General features: G+C 37.7%; 2 long non-coding RNA genes across 2 annotated transcripts in view; one reads left to right on the forward strand and one right to left on the reverse strand.

Annotated features, from left to right (window-relative positions):
- Positions 1-1382: 1382 nt before the first annotated feature.
- Positions 1383-26180, reverse strand: LOC309859053. Its single transcript, XR_014308510.1, has 3 exons — positions 26060-26180; positions 3785-3852; positions 1383-1682 (listed from the first exon to the last, which is right to left on the reverse strand). It is a non-coding gene; the product is annotated as an uncharacterized lncRNA (long non-coding RNA).
- The window catches only part of LOC309859051, a 44303-nt gene continuing 25882 nt past the window's right edge, over positions 8425-26845 (forward strand). The window contains exon 1 of the long non-coding RNA XR_014308508.1: positions 8425-8555. This is a non-coding gene — a long non-coding RNA (uncharacterized lncRNA). The remainder of the gene's footprint in view (positions 8556-26845) is intronic.

Raw genomic sequence — 26845 nt, forward strand, 5'->3', positions numbered from 1 at the left:
TGATTTTCTTTTTTCAGTGTAGATTTCACAATTCTACTAAAGGATGCTCACTATTCCATTGGTATTATTAGTATATTACCCTATAATAGGACTTTGCTGTCCTTCTGAATCTGTGATTAAGTGGCTTCCCAGATCTTTGGTAATATTGGTGTATTATTCCATTGGTATAAACAGATATTTCTCTGTATTTCCTCTATAGGTAATTTTAACCAAGATTCTGCTAATGTAAGTGGAGTGACGAGGTAAGCAGCAAAGCTCTGAGAATAGTGCCTAACAAAGGTTATGCCTGTGTACCTTTCTTGCAAATCACAACAGCACATTTCCAGGAGTGATTATTTTAGTAACTAACAAGGAGTCAAGATATCGCTGTGTGTCAAGAAAGAGAAGCTCAATAGCTATATATTTGAATTGGGTCAGCAAGAGCAATATATCATAAGCCTTTTCCTTTATGGAATTCTAACGTATTTCAAGAACTTCACATCTGCTCTTTGTTTGGAGTGGCTTATTATAAAGTTATTTTCTTCCTGACTTTTCTACCCCTTTGGAGAGCCAACTTTCACAAATAGCTATAAATCAGGGGAATCAACCTCAGTAACATGGAAAATTATTCTGAACAATGCATAATATCATGGCAGGCTACCAAATGGCTGTGAAAATGCTAGAAGGAAGTCATTTGCTTCTAAATGTGAATGACAAGGATGTTAGTTTACAATGTCCAATCAAGACATGTTATACTAGGGTCCCAAGAGAATACTCTTTAAATACGGCTAGGGTCACAGGAGCTAATGATCTTATCAGCATTGGATCGGTTCCCAGTTGGCAGAATACGGACCACTTCTTTTACAAACTGAATTTCTCTAGTTTCTTACCATGTAAGTAGAAGATCCTGAGCAGGGCTGGCATGTTCTGAGTGGGGCCACAGTTTCTTACCTGTATCTCTTCCACTAGAATTACTCCCCAAGAAATGTGGTTGGTTCAGAACAAGTCATGTTCAGATCCTTAACGGTATTAACAGAAAGATCTCTTAGCAAGTGACTATTATGCTAACTCATTTCACTGATACGTTACCAAGAGGTAGGCTCTGTCTTCATCACTCCCTTTACCTGTATCACCTACTCCCTTCACCCCCTTCTCCGATCCACTGGTCCTCAAAGTGCAGTGGAGGGACCAGCAACATGAGCTTCCCTTGGGAGACAGAAGACATGCAGAGTCTCCTGCCACACTCGGATCTGCACATTAGAATCTGTATTTGACAAGACTGTCTGGGTGATTCCTGTGCACATGAAAGTATATCGGGCATCCTCTTAAATCCAGACTTTGTCCTGCTGATGGGGAAACAGGACATGGATATCTTTCGATGTTTTCATGTTTATTATCTTCAATATCATCCAAAAAAATCCACAATCAAGAATGAACCCTCTTCCCCCAAGCCAAAGTAAGACAACTGAGAAAAAAACTAACATTTGTTTAACTCTTTACAATTTACAACAGGCTTTCATAATCAAATCCACTTGATACTGGCAGTATCCTTGAGAGGTCAGCGAGTGTTAGAATTCATTCTATAATTTAGACAATTATGGTTGATGGATGTCGAGCGACCTGTTCCAAATCACACATATTAGTGTTCTGACTCCAAGTCTACTGATCCTTTGCTACTGCACCAGGATGAGCGGACAGAAGATCTAAAAACAGAAATGGCAGGGGGGGAGAATAAATTCAGGACACATAATAGAAGTGGAAATCACTGGAATAATAATAGAAGTGAAAATCACACATAATAGAAGTGGAAATCACTGGAAATCGCTGGAAAAAGTTGGTAGAAAATCCATTATGTAATCCATAACCTCCTTATCTAAAATTTCATTCCTTGACCACCAGGGTATACAAACACATCGACTGTCTTTTTAAAAGATATTCAGTCCCTTCCTGATTAGGAGCTAAACATAATCATAGCAAGGAGGACAGTCTGTGCTGGGAGAGCACCCTCCGGGCCAGTGATTCTCACAAACTCTGCAGCAGGAACCAGTGGGAGGCAGCCAGCAAGTCACAGCCCCAACATAGGTCCCCCAGGAAACGTGTGGCACCCCTTTACACCTGGTCCACATACTACTCACATCAGTCAATCAGATGTGACACGACCATTGTGGTTTTTAAAAAGATTTCTTTCCAAGCAGAAGCCACATTTGCATTACAAGTACCTTTCTGCTTCTGTGTAATTTTTTTCCCCCCAAAGCTTATATATTATGATTCCAAAACAGAAAAATTTCACTTTAAAAAAAAAAAATTTCCTCATTAGGAAAAGATAGGCAAGTTTTTCTAAGAAAATTTCTTTGCCAAAGCCACTGCTGGTTCTGGTCCCTGATCTTGTGCTTATGGCACACGTGCCACTGTGGACAGAGCTGCCAGGAAAGTCAAATATCTTCTCCATGGGCCATAGCGCTTGTGCCCAGGGGTTCTTTATGCATGTCTTGGGCAGATCATCCATTAAAAGGCAAAAGAATTAGAACATCTTTGGGGAAAAAAAATTTCATCCCCAAATCTCTATAGGTTTTCCTTTTGAAGAGTTTCAGGGGAAAAGATGATTTGGCAACTTAGGATGTTCCTGAGTAAATTTGGGAATGCAAACCTTCTTGATAACAAATTGCAAAATGTTTTCCTCTATATTTAAAGAAAGGGTCAGCACACAAAACGGGTGGTCATGATTGCAAACCATATCTCAAGCATCTGTTCTGTAAGTGAGGGGGGATGTATTGAAAGAACGGAAGGGCCGAGGCCAGGGCGATGTGCTCAGCTCGATGGGATTTCCCGATATAGATGTGCGCCTCCCCCTGGGGATTCGAGCTGGACAAGAGCCCTGTGTTCAAGATGGAGAAAACAACCCTGCTTTAAATCCAGCAGAGCTAGGAATGGATAATTCTTCCAATTACAAAGTAAACACATCCCCAGCTAAATATGGGAGTGACAGCATGTCCATAAAATTCAAGTGAGATCTGTTTTTAGGAGTACTCAATTAAAAACTGGCAACAGCCCGGAGTTCGCAAATAAACTTAAAATTAATCGTGTTCTAGTATTTTGCTCTTTTCTTTTTAGTAATTTGTTCTATTCATTTCTGGAATACTTCATTGTAGTGGCTTCTACTTGCATATATTATCTCTTGGCCATCAAACTTCAATACCTAAATACCCATAATAAATACCTATTGGTTTATCTTTTATTTTTTTATTTTTATTTTTATCTTTTTTAAAGATAAAAAGATTTTTATTTTTTATCTTTTTTAAATTCAATCAGCCAACATATAGTACATTATTCGTTTCAGATGTAGTGTTGAATAATTTATCAGTTGCGTAGAACACCCAGTGCTCATCACATCACGTTTATTTTTAAATTTTATTATTTAAGTAATAAAAAGAATTAACTATGAAGTGGTATAGGTAACAATTCTAACCATGGATACTTATCAGAGACTCACACTGCAAACAAATATATTGGCACTTATTATTAGCCTTACGATTTATACTGAACATGCCAACATATTTTCTGTTCCAGATCTTTGTTCTCTTTGTCTGAAATTTTCTTCTCCCTCCACTTTCCAAATCTGGTGGCTTATCCTCCTGGTCTCTTCTTTAATGTTACCTTCTTAGAAAGACCTTCCTCAACTACTCTATCTAAAGGAGATGCCCCATTATTTATCAAAATACACTAATTATTTATTTTGTAAGTACTTATCATTATCTTATCGATTATTACATGCTATGTTTATTTGTTTATTCCCTGTCTCTCTTGCCAGCATGCAAAAGCTTGAAGGCAGGAATCTCGTCTACCTTTATTATCCTTGTATTTCCAGCTTCTAATCTAGAACAAAGTAGGTGCTCAATAAATATATGTTTAATGAGTGATTGGACATTTGTCTCTTCCTTATTTGTTTAGTCCTGATGTCAAGACTTTAAAGATTTTCTGGCTTCACTTTCTTTACTATTCAAACAGAACCCAAATTTTTCATCAAACTTTCTTTTACCTATACATACTCATTATCATACAACATGGCTTTTACAGCCTAAGAAGCATTTCCTAAATTTGAGAAATAAATTGTCCCCTTGATTCTGAAATCTTACTTTAAAATGGAAACAAGACACCTTTATTTAAGGGATATTGGTATTGGTAAAGAAAAAAAAATCAATTTTTAACCACTGGCTATAAGCAATAACAAAAAATCAACTATTTTCCGAAATATTAACTTGGGGCACCTGCATGGCTCAGCTGGTTAAGTGACTGACTCTTGATCACGACTCAGGTCTCCATCTCAGGGTTGTGAGTTCAAGGCCAGGCAGCATGGAGCCCACTTAAAAAAATAATAATAATATTAACTCCATTGTTGAGTTTTCTTTAAAAAAGGATTTTAGTCCTTCCTTTTTTTGAGAGCAAGAGTGAGACAGAGAGAGAGTGAGTGAGCATGTGTTGGTGGGAAGGGCAGAGGGAGAGAAAGGGAGGATCTCCAACAGAGCTCCATGGGAACCCAAGCAGGGCACCATCTCATGACCTTGAGATCATGACCTCAACTGAAATCAAGAAGCAGGTGCTTAACCCACTGAACCACGTAGGTGCCCCACTAAAGATTATTTCACTTATTTTTAAATTCTGACTTAAGATTCATCAAGTCAGCAAATATATCTTGAGCCTTTTTATAGTTAATGTGATCGCTCCATTTTGCAATTATGGAAGTTTAGACACAGACAGCCTAGATTCCTCAGAGGGGATCTGGAATAACTTTCTAATTCATAATGCACACATAGATACAAGGAGTAATTCATAAAATACTGTGGCTATCAGATGTGTACAGAGCTTTTGCCCAGCATTCTGTCTCCTACCCATGCAAAGGCTATTCCTTTTCCTCCAGTATATGTTCTTTTCTTTCAGTTCCTAGTTTGAGCACTTGACCTACAAGAATAAAGATCACATTTGCCGGCTCCCATGTTTACGTGACCCAGTGCGGGCCAACAGGGGTGGGAGTGAGAGTAGTCCATCTTCTCTAATGGGGACACATCATTAAGAGGTGGGGTGTGCCCTCCCTTCTCTTTTAACTCTCTCCTGGTATCTGAAATGAGGACTTGGCAGTGCATTGTTTTATACCATAGTGATGAGGGCAAGCTCTTACAGATAAAGAAACCAGGAGAGGAAGGGACCTGGTGCTCCCGCTGACTTTGTGGAGAAAGCTGCCGTGTAGCTTAGACTTTAACAAGAGTTAATGTTAAATGTCCATCTTCTTTATCACAGCTGCCAAATCTACATTCCAAGTAACATGCCTACACAGGATTCTCTCACAAAATATGCCTACACAGGATTCTTTTTTACAAAACTTTAAGTAAAAGAGATTACTTGATTTTAAGTTCAAATTGCTCTCGCGCCCCCCCCCCCAATCTTCTATTCTCCCTGGAATTCTGTGGGTATTTCTAAAAAGACAATAACTGATTATGTCTTGGAATGAGAGATATCTCTGATTCAGCCATGGAGTTACTTCATAAGAGCTGGAAAATAGTTTAAGACAGCATATTCTAAGTTAGATTAGACTTCATTATGAGGAGTTGTTTCAATGTGGAGGGCAGCTCTTCAGTAATGGAAAATTCTTTTCTCCTAAAGAAGGTTGAAAAAAATATTGAGACAAGTATTTGAAACATGACTTCTGTGTTTTGGAATATTCTGGGATACAGAGAATTCTGAATGTGATTCTTTGTGATCACACCTTCTAAGTTTCGGAACACAGAAATATACTGAGACTCTTAAAGTCAAACCTTTGCAGAAAGCTCTTGAGGAGCTGTTATCTGTTCCAAGGACATCTTTAAATGAATAAACTTTGAGAACTTCCCTTTATTCACAATTTAGAAGTAATGTTGCTCTAGATATTATCATCCCTCAGAAACTAATGATCTCTGAACCCACAAGCTAAGGTGGCTTAGGTACTTACTATGGACTAGGTGCTTTAATAACGTGTTTATTTATGGGGAAACGCAGGCACAGAGAGATTAAATAATTACCCACGGTTCTATAGCTGAAAGGCTGTAGAGTCAGGCTGTCGAAGATGACTCTAGAGCTCCTAGTCTGGAAGACTAAATTTCTGTGAGAGGTGATCATAAGTCAGGAATGTGTTAGATTTCAGGATCCTGAAGATTCCAAAACAGGTCACAGCTCTGGCCCCAGGGACATCAAATACATTACTACATCCTGGTCTGTCCTTTCCCCCAATTTTGAGGCTGTGTTTTGTCCTTTTGAAAGCGGTTAACTGCATTATTTTTGCCTGCAAGCTTGGGGAGACACATCTGGGGAAGAAATTTTCAATTTTTACCTGAAATTTAATAACTATTACCACCTGCATGTGACATTTATTTTATCTCATTTCTTGTTCATGTCCATTTCCCTGCAACGCAAGGACAGCAGGATGACAGAACCGGAGAATATCCCTAGCTATCCATTATACTAGCCATCTTTGTCTTCAAACTATGGGCCTCCAAACTTTTGCACAACGAAGGTATATTGTTTTCCGGGTTGGACATCAATCAGAGAAACTGACACTATGGCCAAACAGAGCTCCCTCTGTTCTTGAGAGCTGACTCAGCAATCCCCTCGGAACTTCTGGGAAACGGAGCTAAGTGGAAAACTGGCTGCTGGCAAATTCACTGCCGTCAATGCGAGCCAACCCACTGGATGAAGAATAGCTGAAAGTGCTGTAACTTTTCTAGGCCTGACTTCAGGCTTCCCTGGAACTCACTATGTTTGTCCCAGAGAAGGCACGCCATAAAAGGAGTACCTAGGGAGGTATGAGCTGAATGCAAACAGAGTTAGTATACTTTCTGGGAGAGTCACGGTTAGCTATCTTCATTTACTCAGGTGCTGAAACTTACACAGCCTTTACAGAGCCAGGAATATTTCCTTAAATGTGAAAATGTTTTATGCATGCATAATGACTATCATTCCACGGCATAGGGTTATCACCCAAAGATTTCCTGGAACCATAGTTGGAAATAATATCATCATGTACTTTTATGACCAGAAGGGACCAGCTTGTGATCGCCATCGGGGCTTTTCAATAGATATTTGAGCGTTGCTCCATCTGGGCCCACAACAAGCATTTTGCTGAGGGAGTGGGACTTTTTTTTGTCACTGAGTTCTGAAGAGAAAGAACATGGGATTCTCTCAGGATGTGTGCTTCATTGCTGGTGTGAGAGTCTCCAGAGTTCTGTTTGCTCATTGGTATAGCAGCAACCAAGTGGTTAGCATAGTGGCTGGGTTTCATTGAGCTTGGATCCTTGAGGATTGCAGTGAGTAAATGGCCAACCAGCACTTTAAGGCATGTGCCCTGAGTGAGAACTAACCTTTTGCTGTCTTCCATCCCTTAACTTTTTTGGTTCTTATTCACTGTCACAGCATGATTCGTACTAACCCGATGAATGTAGAAGTTAGTACATACAACTTGGATAGTGTGCCATACTGAAATATATACCTTTGGTTTGGGAAGCAAGAAGTGTTTCATAAGGAAACTAGAGTGGAGACCTAAAGGATGGCATTCTGTTGTGTTTTTCAGCAGCAAAACATTTAGTAAATCCTCACCTGACGTAAATTGGAAGCTAACAATGTACTTAATCAACTCGAGGTCTTGGGAAGAGGCTTAAAAACTGAATACTAGTAGCAGGGGTTGGTTGCTTTAGGTAGCATCTCATGAATCAATAAGTCTAAATTGCTAAGGGGCTGACTACTCGGACCCAAGTCTCCTGCTAATCCATGAAAGACATGTAAAAACCTCCACTCTTCTATACAATTAAAATTGGGGGCATATTGGTTACCTCAGCAAAACCAAGCCTATTCTGATAGAAACGCAGCTCATTGAACAGGTGAAAAAGCTGAAAGATATTTGGTGGGTCAATGTGTCAAAGCAATTAAAGGTAAAGCCAACATAAACCATCGTGTTTTGTCATTGTGACCCAGTGTGTGGCCTTCTGAGCACTGAATAGGACATTCTCCAAATAGATGGTTCTCCTTTAACCCATTTCAGAACTTGCACAAAAATGGAGAGAATGCTCTTTGGCTCATGAAGTCTTTCCTGAGGAGACGCAGAACTTGCTCGAGAAGACAAAGCCCAGGAGTCAGAGCCTAATATTCTAGTTCAAGGAGAAAGGGGACACAACAGAAACCTTTACCACACACACAGGAAATATGCCTTCATTAATTCTTCAGAAATGAACATCTGCAAATGGCAAGAAGAAATCTGAACTAATCTGAACTATGTCTATGGCTTCCAAAATCAACACTGAAGGGGGGAGGCTTTACATACAGGAACCAAGTAAACACTCAAAAATTAAATATCAACCTTGTACTGAGCAAGCAGCTTTTCAGACTCTGCTGAGTGTTTCAAAAGTCCTTGTGTCTTGCCATGTTTTCATCTCTTACCCCCTATCGAGTGAAACCACTACAAAGGTTTGCGGTCAGACGAGCAGGAATGTTCGGGAGAGCTCAGCCTGCCCTGACGTGTGGACGGGAATGAAGGCAGTCTTTACATGAGCTCAAAGGTCAGTCTGAAGGGGATGTCTGCTGGTTTCCCACACAAGATGTAGGTTTTCCACAAGAATGGCTAACTAGATCTTTACTGGAACATAGTACTACCATTCCATGTGTAGAACAATTCTTTATTTCAACAGGATAACAAGCCATTGTCAAGTTAGCAGCTTGTTATTTAATCTAAAAGCTGTGTTCTCCCTGGAACCAGGAAAATAATTGAAAACTGAGGCCTCCGGCTTTTCAGATTCTAATTTTCCTCACCAAGATAACAGAAATTTATGCTCCTTGCAAGTTGCAGTGAATGAATAGGACTGAAAAACATACCTGAAACTGACAAGAAGTCGGGATCTCGTAATGAAATGATTGGGAGTTTAATTTTCTCGCTCTCTTCTCCGCTTTCCTCTAACCACAGAGAACTGTGAATGCAAAGATTCTTCTCCTCAGTTTCCATTTTTCATGCAATTTCACACAGGTTATTTTATAGTCATGCCCTGACAGGGCATTAGCATTTTAACAAGCATGTCTAACAGTACAGCTGCAATTCACAGCCCAGGAAAAAACCAGCACTTTTCTTTCTTCATCAGGTAAGCCTGGTCTCCTTGTCCCTTTAACTTCAGAAATCTCTCTCTTCTTCCACCACTCCTTCCTCCCCTCGGCAGCATGTGGTATCCTTTTCAGTGAATAGACTCCTCATTGCCCTCTAGAAACAGAACATGTTTTCCTAAGCATATATTAGTTTTTGTGACTTGTTCTTAGTGTTGATTGTAAACATGCCAGGATAGACCCATTCGTTTTCAAATAAAAAAATATTTTGTTTTTTAAACATAGTATTTTCTGGGGTGCCTGGGTGGCTTAGGTGGTTAAGCAGCTAAGGTCCTGATCCCAGGATCCTGGGATGAACCCCACTTCAGACTCCCTGCTCAGCGGGGAGCCTGCTTCTCCCCCTCCTTCTGCCTGCTGCTCCCCCTGCTTGTGCTCTCTCTTCCTCTCTCTTTCTGTCACATACATTAATAAAATCTTTTAAAAAACAAAAATAATAATAAACATAGTATGTTTTGTGTTTTTATGTAGGAAAACTTTCCTTTTGTACCTCTATTTTTTCTTTATTTTTAAAGATTTTATTTACTTATTTATTTGAGAGAGAAAGAGCATGGCATGGCGGATGGTCAAAATGAGAAGTAGAGTCCCTGCTAAGCAGGGAACCAGATGTGGGACTCAATTCTGGAACCTGAGACAAAAGCAGTTGCTTAACCAACTGAGCCAGCCAGGCTCCCTCCTTTTGTACCTTCAGCCATTCCTTTCCTATAGTCCTGGATAGATTCAACATTGACAGCATCTTGAACCAAGTTCAAATCCCCAAATGGTAGAAATGGACAGAAGCATACTTTGAAAATTCTTTTTCTCACGATCACCCTGCTACTCACTGTTTGTCACTCAGTCCCAAAGGATATAATGCTGTACCATTAAGAGCTTTACAACTTGCTGCCAGTGAGTTAGCATTAAATAGAAACCACTGAGAAAATGAAAATAAATATCCTTTTCCTTAATACACAAATTCCCAAACATAGGCATGGTCAGACTGATTTTAATTAACTTCTCTACAGGGAAGTTGAACCCTTCTTCCCACCATTATTTAAACCAGGAATGGGCAAACTCAGAACTGGGAACCAAACCTAGCCGGCTGCCTGTTTTGCTGGTCCCACGGGCCAAGAATAGCTTCGGCGCTTTCAAATAGCTTTTCAAAATCAAAAGAAGAATGTTTTGTGACTCAGAAAATTCTATGAAATTAAAATATTAGTGTTCATAAATAAAGTTTTATTGGAACAGAACCATACCCTACCACCCTATTCACTTTTTTGTCTATGATTATTTACATCCCGCAAGAGTCGAGCTGAAGCATTGCAACAAAGAACATATGGCACAAAAGATTAAAAATACTAACAGACCCTTTATGGAGAAAGTTTGGTGACACTGCATTTAAATTATTAACTTCACTGTTAAATAATATGAGAGGTTATGAATTCTAAAGAACTCAGAAGATTTTGTTTTGAAATCTAAGGAAAATGTACAAGACAGAGATTTGACTAGTTCTCAGTAGAAAAGAAAGAAAGCTAAAATTATAAAAGGCACAAGGGATTTGGAATCAGAAAGTCAAGAGTGAACCCAAGTTCCTCTACACACGGGCGGTTTTCACCAATCGCCTGACCTTTCTTTCATTTATCTGTGCAGAAATTACGGAGTGCTTAGCTTCTAGGAGGCACAGGGAAAACAACAGTGACTGAAATAGAAATGCTGTCCTCAAAACGTCTAAAGCCAGTAGTGAGGGTCAAGTACAAAAATGTGCTTGACAGCATTCTGTAAACTTTAAAGTACTATATATCATTATTCCTACATTTGAAACTACAAGTATGTGGGAGTTTTGTCTTACGTCTGACCCAGATCTTGCAAAGCTTAGAAACTCTTAGAAACCTACTGCTGCTTTTTACTAGACAAGAGGCATTTTCCCCCTCAATTCTTTAAGCTCTAATACCTTTATCTTAATGTCATCTCAGCCATGCAATCCCCATTCTTTAACAACTTGTTACTTATTTAGCATTTTATTCAAACATATCACTCTATTCATTCTGCACACAGGATACAATTTGAGAGCCAAACACAGTAACAATAATGATCATAATTGGCTTCTTGCTTATCTTTTGTGGATTTTCTTTAAATGAAGAATTGTCAGGAAAACACATTTATCTTGGGAAACTAAGTAGCTAAGGTATGTTGCCATTGAAGGGTAGTGCATAACATCACATAATAACTGCTGAGTAAACATTTTTATCTACACAGTATTTAGGTTGTAAAGCCTTTGATAAAAGTAGTTGGAGAGTGGGGTGCCTGGGTGGCTTAGTGGGTTAAATCCTCTGCCTTCAGTTCAGGTTATGATCCCAGGGTCCTGGGATCGAGACCTGCACCTGGCTTTCTGCTCAGAGGGGAGCCTGCTTCCCCCCATCTCTCTCTCTCTCTTTGCCTGCCTCTCTGCCTATTTGTGATCTCTGTCAAATAAATAAGTGAAATCTTAAAAAAAAAAAAAGTAGTTGGAGAAACGAAGCTATATTTTGTGGTAAGGGAATGTTTATTAAATACAATTGTTGAAAATAACCATTCCACATTAGTGATGCTTCTAATTATTGAATAACAGACAGCATTAGAGTGAAATGTTCAAAATATTGTTATTTTTTTAAAGGTTTTATTTATTTATTTGACATACAGAGATCACAAGTAGGCAGAGAGGCAGACAGAAAGGAGGGAGGGAGAAGCAGGCTCTGTGCTGAGCAGAGAGCCCGATGTGGGGCTTGATCTCAGGACCCTGGGATCATGACCTGAGCTGAAGGCAGAAGCTTAACCCACTGAGCCACCCAGGTACCCCAAACATTGTTATTTTTTAATGCTTCTGGCTTATCTACCAATAGTCAACAAACCCCGATAGGTCAAAGTTGACCATCTGGAAAAAAATGATTTTCTTTTCAAACTTGTATATTTTGAAGTTTCTAACATTTATGCTACCTACAGAAGCTATGTTTTATTTCACATGTATAGAATGATTTAGTAGGAAATTTTTACTTACAATAAAGCTTATATTAATAAGTAATTGTTAATTTCTGAAATTTTATTTTTTCCTTTTTAAATAAAAAATAGTTGGTGGTGCTGGCGTTTTCCATTAAGTAGTTTTACAAACATAGATAGTAAGTTATTTCCTGTCTTCATACTATTTTCCCATTTAACCTCAGTTCAAGGGTCTAATAATCACGAAATGTTATGTTAGAATACTGAATGTTATGTTGGGGGAAAGATGGGAGGGTGATATCATAAAGTAACTTTATTCAGGGCTTGATCAATATCCTCATTGCACCTCTGCTCAAACCCTACCAGCTCTCTTTTAATCATCAAAACCAACACAAGTGAACAGGTCTGGGAGGCGTTAAGTTGCTAGAATAATTCATTCATGTTTTAGTGCAAGGTATTAGGTGGTCATTTAAACGAACATGAAATGAGTGGGAATTTTATTTCATCCAAAATTCTTCCCTTAAGTCATGCTATGATCTTTAAAAACACTCCTGACACCTGCTAGAGAAGTGACCTTCGGAAAGGCAGCTGATCAGCATCCATCTCCTAAATGCCCCAGATTGTGCAAATTACATCAACACATAGTTGCATATACCACACAGGATCGAAGGGGCCATGTGTGTTGGCGAGGTGCCACAAACTAATGATGACTGTACATTTTAGTGTCATTTTATTCAGTATTGCACCAGATGACATTATTAAACTCTCCATTATAAATTTTCCCTTTACAGTCCTTTCTCTTCAGAGCAGTCACTTGTCAAAATTTTAAATCTACAGTTCTTAACCTTCCTAGGATAATGGTTCTATTTGAGAAGCTGACGAAAAATAGGAACTCATTCCCACAGAAAGAGCGCATACTATATGTACCTATGTATATACATATATACATGTATGTTTGTGGATATATATACATATATATATTTATTTATACTCACAAAATTCTCAATACCATTTCAATGCCTCGCTTATGCACCTGTTCAATATCTCACCCTCTAGCTCCACTATGATGCATCCACCTGGGGGAATTTCATGCCCTGGCTCCATTTAGATATACAATTAAGGCCTAGTGAGAAGGCAAGCAAATGCTGTCCACATGTTCCTTCTCAGTTTTTGTTTTGTTTTGTTTTGTTTTGTTTTGGGTGTGAGTGTGTTTGTGTGTGTTTTCAGTAACTAAACCGTTTGAACAGAAAGCAGGGTGGAGCCCATACCTGATAATGTGCAGGAAGAAACTGTCATTTCTGGAATTTTTCCATGACCTGGGAGTTTCTAGTGTAGAACCAATAAACTGGCTCTTGGCCACTTCTTATCAGAATGGAAACTCAAGCTCAGGAATGCTTTTTCAGGAACTAAAATAGTACTGTGTGGTTTCTTTACTATCTCCCCCCAATAATGACTAGATTTCATTTCCCAGGGGCAAAACTTGATGAGAAATTTCCCCTTCGTAGACTGGAGTAATATATGGTAGTATTTCCATATAATATATGGTAGTATTTCCATATACTAGTATTTCCATATACTACATAAAGAGAAATTAAGAAAACAGTTCTGTTTACAATTGGTGTCTCCTCCCACTCGCCCCCACCAAATACCTAGAAATAAATTTAACCAAAGAGGTGAAAGGCCTGTACTCTGAAAGCTATACAACAATGATGATAGAAATCGAAGAGGAAACAAACGGAAATTCCATACTCATGGATTAGAGAATATTGGTAAAATGTCCATAGTACTGAACACAATCTACAAATTCAATGCAATCCTGATCAAAATATCAAAGGCTTTTTTTTTTTTCAAAATTAGAACAAATAATCCAAGACCTCAAATAGCCAAAGCTATCTTAAGAAAGAAAAAACTGAAGGTACCACAATCACAATTCCAGATTTCAAGATACACTACAAAGCTGCAGAAATCAAAACAGTATGGTTCTGGCACAAAAAACAGACACAAAGATCAATAGAACAGAATGGAAAACCCAGAAATAAACCCACAAGTATATGGTCAATTAATCTCTGACAAAGGAGGAATAAATATACAATGGGGAAAAGTCTCTTCATTAAATGGTGCTGGGAAAAATGGACAGCTAGATCCAAAGGAATGGAACTGGATCACTTTCTTACGACTTATACAAAAATAAACTCAAAAAGGATTAAAGACCTAAATATGAGACCTGAAACCATAGAAGAACATAACACAGGCAGACTGCCTTCACAACATTTTTCTAGGTATGTCTCCTAAGGCAAAAGCAAATTGTTGAGAACACATAAAAATAAAAAGCTTTTGCATAGTGAAGGAACCATCAACAAAACTAAAAGACAACTTACTGAATGAAGGAAGATATTTGCAAATGATACATTGGATAAGGGGTTAATATTCAAAATATACAAAGAACTTATAGAATTCTACACCAAAAAAACCCAAATAATTGTATCCCTAAAACAAATGATACATTATATGTTAATAAAAAGAAAAAAATAGGCAGAGGACCTGAATAGACATTTTTTCAAAGAAGACATACAGATGACAAATAGACACATGAAAAGATATTCAGCATCAGTAACCATCAGGGAGATGCAAATAAAAGCCAGAACAAGGTATCACCTTATACTTGCAAGAGTAGCTAAAATTTAAAAAGTCAAAAAATAACAAGTGTTGCTGAGGATGTGGGAAAAAAAGGAATCCTCATAAACGGTTGGTGGGAATACACATTGGTACAGCCACTGTAGAAAACAGTAGGAAGTTCCTCAAAAAATAAAAAATAGAAAAAGAAAAAAAAAATAGAAAGCCTTGATAAAGGCTCAATAATTCCACTAATAGGTATTTCACCAAAGAAAATGAAAACACCAATTTGAAAAGATATATGCACCCCTTTGTTTATGACAGCATTATTTATCATAGCCAAGATATGGAAGCAACCTCAGTGTTCATCAACAATGAATGGATAAGGTGGATGTATATGGTATACATATGGTGTACACACACACACAGAGGAATATTGCACAACCATAAAAAAGGATGAGACTGTGCCATTTGCAACAACATGGATAGACCTAGCTAAGTGAAACAGGTCGGAGTGAGAAAGACAAATACTATATGATTTCACTGCTCTGTGGAATCTAAAAGGCAAATGAATAAACAAACAAAAAGCAGAATCAGACTTATTCAGACTTATCAGAACAAGCTGATGGTTACCAGAAAGGAGGTGGGTGGAGGATGGGCAAAATGGGTAAAGGGGAGTGGGAGATACAAGCTTCCTGTTATGGAATGAGTAAGTCATGGGAATAAAAGCCACAGCGTAAGCAATATAATCGATAATCATGTAAGACTGTTGTGTGAGGACAGATGGTAGCGACACGTGTGAGCATAGCATAATGTGTAGAAGTATTGAATCACTATATTGTACACCTGAGATTAATGTGACATTGCTCGTCAACTATAATCAAATAAAATTTTTTTTAAAAAGAAAAATCCATATCTATAACTAAAAAAAAAAAGACTGGAATAATACAGAATTTCAAAATTTATAGTTTACTAAAGTGCAATGGAGGAACTGGAACTATGCAAAACACGATTGGTAGCATTTAGGATCTCAGCACCCAGGACCTCTGGAACCCCTGTTCTCCTCCTAGGCATGCACTGAGATCACCCTTTGGCCCAGGGCCCAACCTTTCCAACAGGGCTGGATAAGATCCTCTTTTCTCCTAGAAAGTATTTTCTGTGATAAACTGATAAGAGAGGGTCAAGTGACGGTATAGAGGGAATGTGCCTACCTAATTCATTATTAATACGAATATTGGGGATTTATATTAGGTAGGAGAGGTCTTTGGGGGGCAGATGAGATATCAGACATTTGTAAAAATCCATTTAGCAGTCCCATATGTGAAATGAGTCCTCGCTCCTGCCAGCTCTATCTAGAATGTCTCAATTGAGAGGGGGTTAAAGCTGTAGATTGGCTGATTTCATGCCAGTACCAAGTATGAATCCAGGAAACTGGAAATAGAAGAAGTTTGGGGTCCTTATTCTTTTCCTAACATTTCAAACAAATAGATCAATAGTGCCTTCCCAAATGAAAAAAAGCCTAAAGTTCTTTCACTTTATTAAGTATTTTTAAGCAACACTAGCAAGTATTTCCATTTCTTTTGGATTTTTTTTTTTTTTTTTTTTTGCAGCAATGCCACAGTTTCTCTGTTTCCCTATGACAAATACACTCCTCTACTCTGTGTCTGGTAATCAAACAGCCCATAGCTCTTTCAATATACATTTTTTTTAGTTATAGTCACTCTCTGTATCCCTACAGGCCATTTTTTCAAAAGATGAGGTAACAAAAACTTGACGTGCTTCCCTTTGGTTCAGAAAAACATGTCCTGTGTCACGCATACCCCAGAGGTCTCTCTAAAGCTGCCTGCCAGATGTCATCACGATCATGGCAATTGAACTCCGTATCCATCATCACATCGAGTGGACAAGAACAATGGTCCCACAGCTGCAGAATCAAAACACACCCCCAGTGTTGTTATTGTCCAAAAATAGTAAAATGCAAAAAAAGACTGTGCATCCCATAATTTACCAGGGGAGAAGGGAAGTCTGGCAGTGTAATTGCACAGGCAGTCTCATACAGTTCCTGATCAACTTTTTAGGAATTTAAATAACCTTCGAAAATGATCACTGCCTCATAATGCTTACATCTCTGGGCCCATACTTTTCAGTGTCCCCTCCCCTTTCTAACCACATTCATTCCTTTCTACTCTCTCTTCCTGCCCCCTGGTCTCTAACCTCCATGTCTAATCTAGCATTGGAACCTGTGATTGCATTTAACTGGTGCCACTCAGCAAATGTTTCCTATCTTATATTCTCCCCCAAGTAGAAACTCAAAACTGAACCAAAAAGGAATTAAAAACACTTTAAAACTGGAATCTTTAAGGTATTCCATATAACAGCATGGGGTAATAAGTATGGCATTGGTTTTGTTCATTTAAGAAATATGGCAAAGAGCTGTGTTTTTTAATTTAATAGAGTATAAGTTAATAAAATCAGTCTTTATATTTTATTATTTTAATAGCTCCCAAAACTGAGCTTTAAGAAAGTAAGGCACTGACTTTCATATTCTAAGATTTCTACTTGGAAGTTTGTAGTTTGGTTCTTATGCATTGGATAAATTTCATTTTTCATCACATTCATTGCCTGATTTTATTTAGACTTCTCCGGATTTAACATATGGCCTACCAATGGAATGAATTTATTTCTCGTGTCTGGTTTACATTTTTTCCATTGCATTAGTTCATAATAATTTTTGGTAGGATTCCTAGCAACACAATAACAGAGACTATTTTAAGTGTATTTCTATGACCAGCATGATGGGACTCCTGATAACTACGCATTGTTTCTTAAGTGCTTTGGACATGGGCTATTTGTAAATAGCCCCAGAGACTAAAATCACCTATTCATGTTTTTAGCATCAAATGAAGGAAATCATGAAGAGAAGTTTTCCTTTTTGACCAATTCAAGCTTTCCTGACAGATTTTCCTGGGACAGTGATGATGTCCATGCTACAAAGACAATTGTTAGTGACTAAGTATGGATGCTGGAGTTTAGTAAGTATGTCAGCTAATCTGCCCTGAAGAGATAGCCTGAATCCTCCACTGAAAAGGAAGTGTGTGTCTATGTGGACCCAATGGGCTAAAAGAATCTCTATTGCTAATGTCTAATTTTCTTCAAAATTGTAGAGCTGGTGGAACAATTTGCTTCTTTCTTTCTCCTCCCCACTCCACCCCCATGCTTGAATTCTTGCCACGGGGGAGGGGTTTTCTCAGAATCAGAATGTGGGCTTAGTTCCATTCCTTGTTGTTTACTCTGCTCATTGTATCTCAAAAGAGTTCCCAGAAAAGTAAGAGGCTAAGACTAAGTGAATTAAGGAAAAAAAAAAAAAAAAAGGCTCTAAGGAGTTGACAGTCAGTATGCACAGCATCTGTACCCTACTTCTGAATGAAATTAAGGACACAACAAAGGCCTGATGCTGAATCACCAGGATGGTTCCAGTATCATGAGAACCCATGGTTTATAAATGGAGTCCAAGACAATCAGGCTATTGCCACAGACAGTAGATGACGGATAAGTGAAGTCAGATGGACTGCCTTGTACCAAATGATTTGGATGAGAGCGATAGCTTGCCAGGACAGAGGGAGATAGAATTATGATTCATACCCTCTTCTTCAGGGCACAGTGTTGGAGAATCCTTGAGAAGCTGCTGTGTGAAGACTAGTAACTACATGTCTTCACTGATAGTGTTGAGGCACACAGATTGTTTACAAGAAAACAAAAACAAAAAACAAATCCTGTACCAAATTGAACCTGTCTTTGGAAAAAGAAAAACAACTGAGATTTTATAAACTTCTTTTTTTGTTTTAATTTGAGAAGGAAATTTTTCAGTTAAATATTCCTCTGATACAGATCAAACTAAGTTTACTGCAATCTCAAGGAAATGGGGAGGAGCTGACTTTACTTCCTGCAAAAACTAAACCAAGCTGAGAGCCCTGGAGATAAATGACTAAATATAGGAATGATGAGGGAGTAACTTTGCGTCAGCAACAACAACAACAACAAAATGAAGAGTCTCCACACTTGGGGAAATATAAGAAAGAACCGATTTTATGATATACTTTGGAGATGTTTGTTGGAAAATTTGAGGTGGCTGTATCTAAAACCGTCCAGTGAAAATGTAACCAATGAAAATGAGGGGCGTCTGGGTGTTTCAGTGGGTTGGGCCTCTGCCTTTGGCTTAGGTCATGGTCTCGGGGTCCTGGGATTGAGCCCCATGCCGGGCTCTCTGTTTGGCGGGGACCCTGCTTTCCCCCCTCTCTCTCTGCCTAACTCTCTGCCTAACTCTGTGATCTCTGTCGAATAAATAAATAAAATCTTTAAAAAAAAAAAAAGAAAGAAAATGATTCTGTGAACGTGAGACTTTTAACTTGTTTTGAAATTCTGTTGAAATAAAGGAAGAGTGATAGTTTAGTAAGTGCACTCTGAAGGTCTTCCTCAGGAAGGCCACACACGCAAAAATTAGGTAACAAAATCGTCAGAGCATCATTAGGACTACTTGCGGTCCTGTGTCCTCTGACCATATAGTCCGTTGTTCTGTGAGCAGGGCGGGTCACTTGACTCTCCCAGTGTCCCTGCACAGACCACAAAGCCATCCAACTCCCTTTGCCCTGATAGCCCTGGCTGACCACGCCTGCTGCAAACCTTGATTTTCTTTCTTAGTGGCTGTTCCATTATTCTAATTTCCTTCCATGATACCTTTTAAAATAATTGTGAGGTAACATTTATCATATTCTATTATAGTTATTGCCTTTTTGAAAGTGTTGTTATTGTCAAATGTATCATATCTATATGAAAAATCATATAATTTATAGGTACAAAGAATAAGCAATTGACAAAAAGCCATGTTCCCATCATACAGGTTAAACCCCCGTGATCTCATCTCTGATTCATCTCAATCCACCCAGAGAACACCAGTCTGCATTTTAAAAAGTAATCACTCCCTTGCTTTTCCTTATAGTTTCATCACTACTGTCTATATCCCTAAATAATCTATTCTTCATACTTTATGTATTCTTTGGTGACTGTTTCTTTCACTCATGGTGCATTTCTGAGATTTATCCCCATTGATTCACGTAACTGGAGTTAACCTGGTTTCGCTACACTATGTGTCTCCCATGGTGTGAATCTAACGTAGCTTACTTAGGCTATCGGGGACAGGTGTTTGATTTATTTCCAGGTTTTTAGTCAACAATTAATGTTGCCGTGAACATTCTTGTAGATGCCTCCTGGCGTATATGTGGGAGAGTTCTTCTGAAGAATATGCCTAGGGATTGAATTGCTGGGTCAGAAATTTCAAAATTACTAGGCAGTGCCAAACTTCTCTAAAAATAATTTTATCAGTTTACAGCCTCACCAGCAATGGGTGAACATCTGTTGTTTCATATCTGTGTAAACACCTGATACTATCTGCCTTTTTAATTTTGACAACTTAGTGGGCAGGAAATAGTTTTAATTTGCATTTCTATGACTAATTGTGTAAGGAATCTTTACATTTCTTTTTCTTCTTATCTCTTCATCCCCTTTTCCTATTTTGCCATGCCCCCACCACACCCCCTTTCTAGCAGTCCCCAGTTTGTTCTCTGTAATTATGGGTTTGTTTGTATGTTTGTTTTGTTTTTTAGATTCCACGTATAAGTGAAGTCATATAATATTTGTCTCTCTCTGTCTGACTTATTTCACTTAGTATAAAACCCTATAGGTCCTTCGTCTATGGTATATCTGTAAACCAGAATGAAGAGCCCCACACATATGTGGAAACCTTAATTATGATAGGATGGGCATTGCAAATCAGTGAGGCAAAGAAAGACTGGAACAATTAATTCTCCCTTGCAGAAAAACAAACAAATGAACAAATTAAAAATGGACCCTATCTTACATCATGCACAAAATGTGTTTCAAATAGGCTCAGGACATAAATATAAGGGAAAACTATAAAACTTATAGAAGATAATATAGAATATTATTATTACAGTCTTAAAGGATTTCCTTAACTAGAAACCAGAAGCACAAACATTATCAGAAAAATATTGATAAACTCAACTACCTTAAAATCGAGTACATCCTTGACTCATTGATCTACATTAGCCACACCATCATAAATCCATTGTCTAAATATGTGTGAGCTCTCCTCAGCTCTGTTTTTCTATTCGCCTCTCCCTTATCTGACTGGTATCATACTGCCTTAATTATAATAGCTTCAAAGTGTTTTGTTTTGTTTTGTTTTTTAGAGGTTTATTTATTTGAAAGAGAGACAGAGAGAGAGACCAGGGATGGGAAGGGACAGAAGGAGAGTGAGAGAGAATCTCAAGCAGACGCCACACTAAGTACAAGGGGCCAATCTTTCTAATCTGCGTGTTTGTTAATATCTTTTTCTTATCACTCTGCATTGTCTGGGACAATCAGCAGAGAATGTTGAGGAAGAATAGTAGTAAAAGGTATCCTTACTTTATTCTTTTTGTTAAAGGGAGTGATTTCAATATGTCACCGTTATGTAGGGTGTCGGCTATAGGTTTTCTGGAAACCCTTTATTTGGTTAAGAAAGTTTCCTCCCCATTCCTGGCTTACTAAGAGCTTTTCCCTTTTTTCTTTTCTTTTTTTTTGTAATCATGACTGGACATTGAATTTTATTAGACATATTTTTTGTATAGGGTGAGATGATCATCTACTAAAGTGTGAATTACATCAATGAATTTTCTAATGTTAAACAACTTTGCATTCCTTGAATGAAACTGACTGATCAGCAATGCTTTAAATATAGTTGGTTCTTGAACAACATGGATTTGAACTGTGTGGGTCCATTTTATACATGAATTTTTCCAATACAGTACTGTAAGTGTTTTTTTCTCTTCCTTGTGATTTTCTTTAAAAAACATTTTCTTTTTAAAAAATATTTATTTATTGAGAGAGAGAGTGTACATGAGCAGGGGAAGGGGCAGAGGAAGAGGAGAGTGAATGAATTGACTCCCCACTGAGTGTGGAGGCCGACCCCGGGGCTTGATCCCACCACCATGAGATCATGACCCGAGCCAAAATCAAGAATCAGATACTTAATAGACTGAGCCTCCCAGGTACCCCAATAACACTTTCTTGTCTCTAGCCTTTTTTATTTTAAGAATACAGTATGTAATACATACAACATACAAAGTATATGTCAATTGTTTATGGTATCAATAAGGCCACAGGTCAACAGTATGTTATTAGTAGTTTTTAGGGAATCAAGAATTATATGCAGATTTTTTATTGCACAAGGGTTTGGTGCCCCTAACCCTCAAGCTGTTCAATGGTCAACTGTTTGCATTTGTATATATGGTTTATATATGGCTTCCCCCTGCTATCTGAGAGTCAAAGATTCCTATGAAACCCTTGCAAGTCAAAATGGTCTAAAGCAAAGAAGCAATTATCAGAAATTCATATGGAAAAATGTTTGAGCATTCCCAGATCCCCAGAATAGCCTCTCTCAGGCTTTTTTGCTAAAGAATGTATAAAATACATCAAAATAAAGCACAGATGCCCACAGACCTAGTTCAAAGCTATGGCTGCTTGATGCTGAGATGATGAGTCTGTTCCCAGGAAAGGACATTGGCAGGTCACTCTTGCTGCCCCAGTGCAAGCTCTCTATAATGGCTCACTGCAAAACAAAGGCTGAGTGCTACTTTCACTTTTCACCTTTTTAAGAAAAAGAAAAAAAGTCCTCTTTGGGAAAACAGGTACTAATGCAGGTCTTTCATAAAAGTGAAGCAGTCTAACACAAACTTTTGACAAGCACCAGAGTGGAGGGTAGGAGTGTTTCCCATACACATAGAGAGAGACACGTTGCTTTATTTAAATTGTTTGAGGTTATACATGTGAACTCATGAGTGACATTGATCTAAAATACATATCTCTTATACTGTTTGGGGTTTTGCATAAAGGATATGCTAATCTCACAAATTGGGAGATGTTCCCTATTTCTCATGCTCTACAAATGTTTTTGTTAGATGTTTGTCATGTGCTTGAGTAGCTGGTAGAACTTGCCAGTGGAACTATTTGAAACTGAAATTTTTCTTTATGGGAAATTTTATGGAAGACTTGTAAATAGCATTTTCCATTTAATAATTATAAGATTATTCAGATCTTTCTCTGTCAGGTTGTAAGCATTATGTTGACTTTATGAAAAGATTTTGGAGGTGTTCCATCTTTTTCCCATGTTCCAAAACACTTTTCCTGTCTTTGGGGATATCTGTTTCCTAAATGTCTGGACCTAATAACATTTTGCACATTAGAAGTGTGTGAGGTAAGGTATCACTTTTTGACAATTTTCTCTGTTTTGTCTATCTGGTCTTTTAGATAGTCTTTTTTTATGGGGTCCAGTTCTAGTAGTTCCTAGTTTCCTTGTTTACCCACTTAATTTTACAAAATTATTTATTCTTTTGTGTTTGTATTTTATTCTCTCTTTTTCTAAAGGTTTATTTATTTTGGTGGGGGTTGGGGAAGAGAGAGTCCTCAGCAGACTCCACACTAAGTGTGGAGACTGATGCAGAGCTTGATACTGGGCTTTGTCTCATGACCCTGAGATCAGGACTTGAGCTGAAACTAAGGGTCAGACACAACCAACCGAGCCACCCAAGTGCCCCTATATTGCCATTTTTACTTCTTATCTTAAGCATTTTTAATCCAACTATTAAACATGTTAAGTACTAGTTTGTCCTATTTTTGGAAATAACCAGAGCTTTAACTTGTTAATTTTCCCATTTTCAAGTATTTTTAAAATTTCGCATTTATTATTAATATTTTTTTTTCTGCTTGTTTCTAGTTTCCTTTATTTTTAAAATTTCTCAAATTGGCTATATGATTCATTTGTTCATTTTAACTTATTGTTGCTTACCCATGTCACTGTTAAGGCAATTTCCCCCTAAACACTTTAGAATTATCTTACAGTTTCGTGTGCATATAGTTTTACTAACAATATTTTATAGAGATTCTTTAGTGTGAGGTTTGATTTCTTCTTTTGTCTGAATTTTATATTAATATCAGACTATGCAGATTATTGTATAAGTATTTTTTGTGATTAATTTCTATTTTATTACAGTCTGATCAATTAATGTTCTCTGTGTTCTTTCTACCTTTGGGAAATTTATCCTGATTTTCTCTGTAGTAAAACTGATGGTTAACTTTTGCGATTGTTTCACAGACTTAGGTTTTTCATATCGTTATGAGTTTTTTGAGGCATTGATTGGCCATGTGCTACAGGAGCCTACTGCTACTGTGTCTCTGTCTATTTCTCCATGCAGTTCTGATAGTATTAAACTTCTGATTTGTGCAATGCTATGTTAACTGGTGCATACAAATCTTTATTGTGTATCATAATGTTTATCACTATAAAATTCCCTCCATTGCCTTATTTAATTCATTTGACTTATAAATATGACACTCCTTTCTTTCTTTTTTAGTTTTTGTCTTTTGTATTTGTTTGGGTTGCCTTTAGTCTTTTACTATCAGACTTTCCTGAATGACTTTGTTACTTCTTAAAGCAGTGGATTTGCCTATATATATATAGATATAGATATAGATATAGATATAGATATAGATATAGATATAGATAGATCTATATCTATCTATATCTATATCTATATATCAGATACTTGAGAAGAAATAAACCACAAGTGTGTTTTAGCTACTAAAAGAAAAGCCAGAATTTTTGAAAAAATTTTCTAGTTCATTTCTTCCCTATAAGGAATAAAGTAAAATGGCCCAAAGCCACCAAAAACATATTTTCTATACCCAAGAGGGACAGGGAAGCAAAAGGTTACACTTTTTTCCCACAAAGGAAGCTTTCTTTATGATTGTGTGTTTATTTCTTTTTGAGCAAAATCAATTGTTCTAACTCCTTTTAATTGCTGCAAAGTAGCAAATGAATTGTCAGACTAATTTTTACTAGTGGGGGCTATGCCAAGCATTTTGAGTTAAATTAGGCTTCTTGTAGTCTCTTCTTAAAGATATTTTTGACGATAACAAACTAATTTCTTATGGATCTGTTGAAATTATATTATTTAATTGCCATTCTCTACCTGTTTCTGCTCCTTAGCCAATATTTGTCTCTTAAAAAAGCATCATAGCTACCATCACAATTATATTCTAGTAGGGCCCATTCATTTATTCACTTAAAAATATTTATTGAGCTGTGTACTATCAGGTGCTAAAAATTCATTATCTCATTTAATCCCTGCAAATTTGTGAGAGGTGTTGTCAAACCATCTTGACAAGGCAGACTACTGAGGCTCAGAGATCTGAGAATGTTATACATCCTAAGTTTATATAGTTCATAAATGACAGAGCCACGACTTAAATGCAGGTCTGTCCAATTCCAGATCCTTTCCTTTTCCAATACATAATTTGTCCTCCTTATACACACAAAGTAGATAGATATACCGGTACAAAAGATCAGTATTTCAGTATTTGAGATTTTATAGTCTTCTGTTATGGCATTTTAGCTATACTATACTTAAAAACAAAAAAGGTCTATATGAATACAATTATACTGAATGGTACTTAGACCATGAATATCTACTTTTCTGATTATCCTAATGTGTCTCTTTGGATCTAAATAGAGTACTGGCTATCTCTAATACTTGGTCCAAATTACCTTTTGCGCTAACACAGAATAGCCAAATAACACATATTTCTGCACTTGTGAAAAGACACCAAGTAATCAACCACATTAATATGGATGCGTATGGACTGTAAAAGAATGGGACTATGGCTCAAAGATAATGCAGGAATATAGTTTGAATATATAAAACCAAATTTGTAAAAACTGATGATAAACAGTAAGAACATTGTCCAGTTGCTCAGCACACAAAACCGACTCAGGGCTTAGGAAACAGAAGCACAAACCAAATACCCAGACATAAAATCTCCCTTGAAGATCACTTGATAAAAAATACTATTTTAAATCTCCACTGACTTCCCCATTTGCCCTGACAACCAAGAAGTTCAAAGTCAAGTGCGAATTCATATCATGGCAATTGATTTTACTCTTGTTGTAAGCATATTTTATGTCTACTTTTGCCTTGAAACGGATTTTCTACTTGTGTTTTTCGATACAGGGCATGACAACTCTCCAGTGAAAATGAGCTACAAATATATAAGGTAATTTAATATGTATTACAATAGATTTATCAGGTGGTATTAGTTTCCCCATTTAACAGATAAGTGACTGAACAGTTTCTGATGCTAGGAAATTTGATATACTTTCTGTCTTAGTCTGCTCAGGCTGCTATGACAAAATACTATAAAATGGGTAGCTTATAAACAGGAAACATTTATTTCTCACAGTTCTGGAGGCTGGAAGTCCAAGATCACGGCACAGGCAGATATTGTGTCTTCAGAGCTCCCCCTTACTCATGGACCAATGTCTTCTCACCGTGGCCTCCATGGCAAAAAGGTTCTGGGGGCTTTCTCAGGCTTCTTTTATAAAGACACAAGGTCATCCATGAGATCTCTGCCCTCATAACTTATTCACCTCACAAAGGCCTCATCTCCTAATACCATCACCTTGGGGGTTAGGATTTCAGCATATGGACTTTGGGGGTACACAAACATTCCTATCATAACACTTTCAGCAAAGATATTGACCTGAGAAATCAAGAGGGACAGGCACCAAAGGGAGTCATCAGGTTGTTGGGGGAAACAGCCTTCAGGTTTTCATTTCCATACATAGGACAGGGAGAGATAAGAAGTACATCAAAGTATTTTGTGGATTCCACAATCTCCATCACATCACCTTAAAAGTATTTTAAACATTGAGAAAGAGAGAGCAGGAAGAAGACTGAGAGAGAGAAAGGGAAAGAGTGAGAGAAGATTCTGGTATCTTTTCTTATAAAGGCACCAATCACATCATGAGGGCCTCAACCTCTTGAACTTATCTAAACCTAATTATCTCCCAAAGGCCCCATCTGCAAATACCATCACAATGGGAATAGGTTTCAAAATAAGAACTGGCAATCAGAGGAGCAGGATACACTTCAGTCCACAGCAACTGGTTGAGAAGCATTAGCACACGCTCCCTTCCCCTGCCCGGTGCCATTCCCAAACCCTGACTAATAATCCTCCCTGTTAA

The sequence above is a fragment of the Mustela nivalis genome, assembly GCF_964662115.1.
Source record: "Mustela nivalis genome assembly, chromosome: 2".
In the NCBI taxonomy this organism is placed as follows: Eukaryota; Metazoa; Chordata; class Mammalia; order Carnivora; family Mustelidae; genus Mustela; species Mustela nivalis.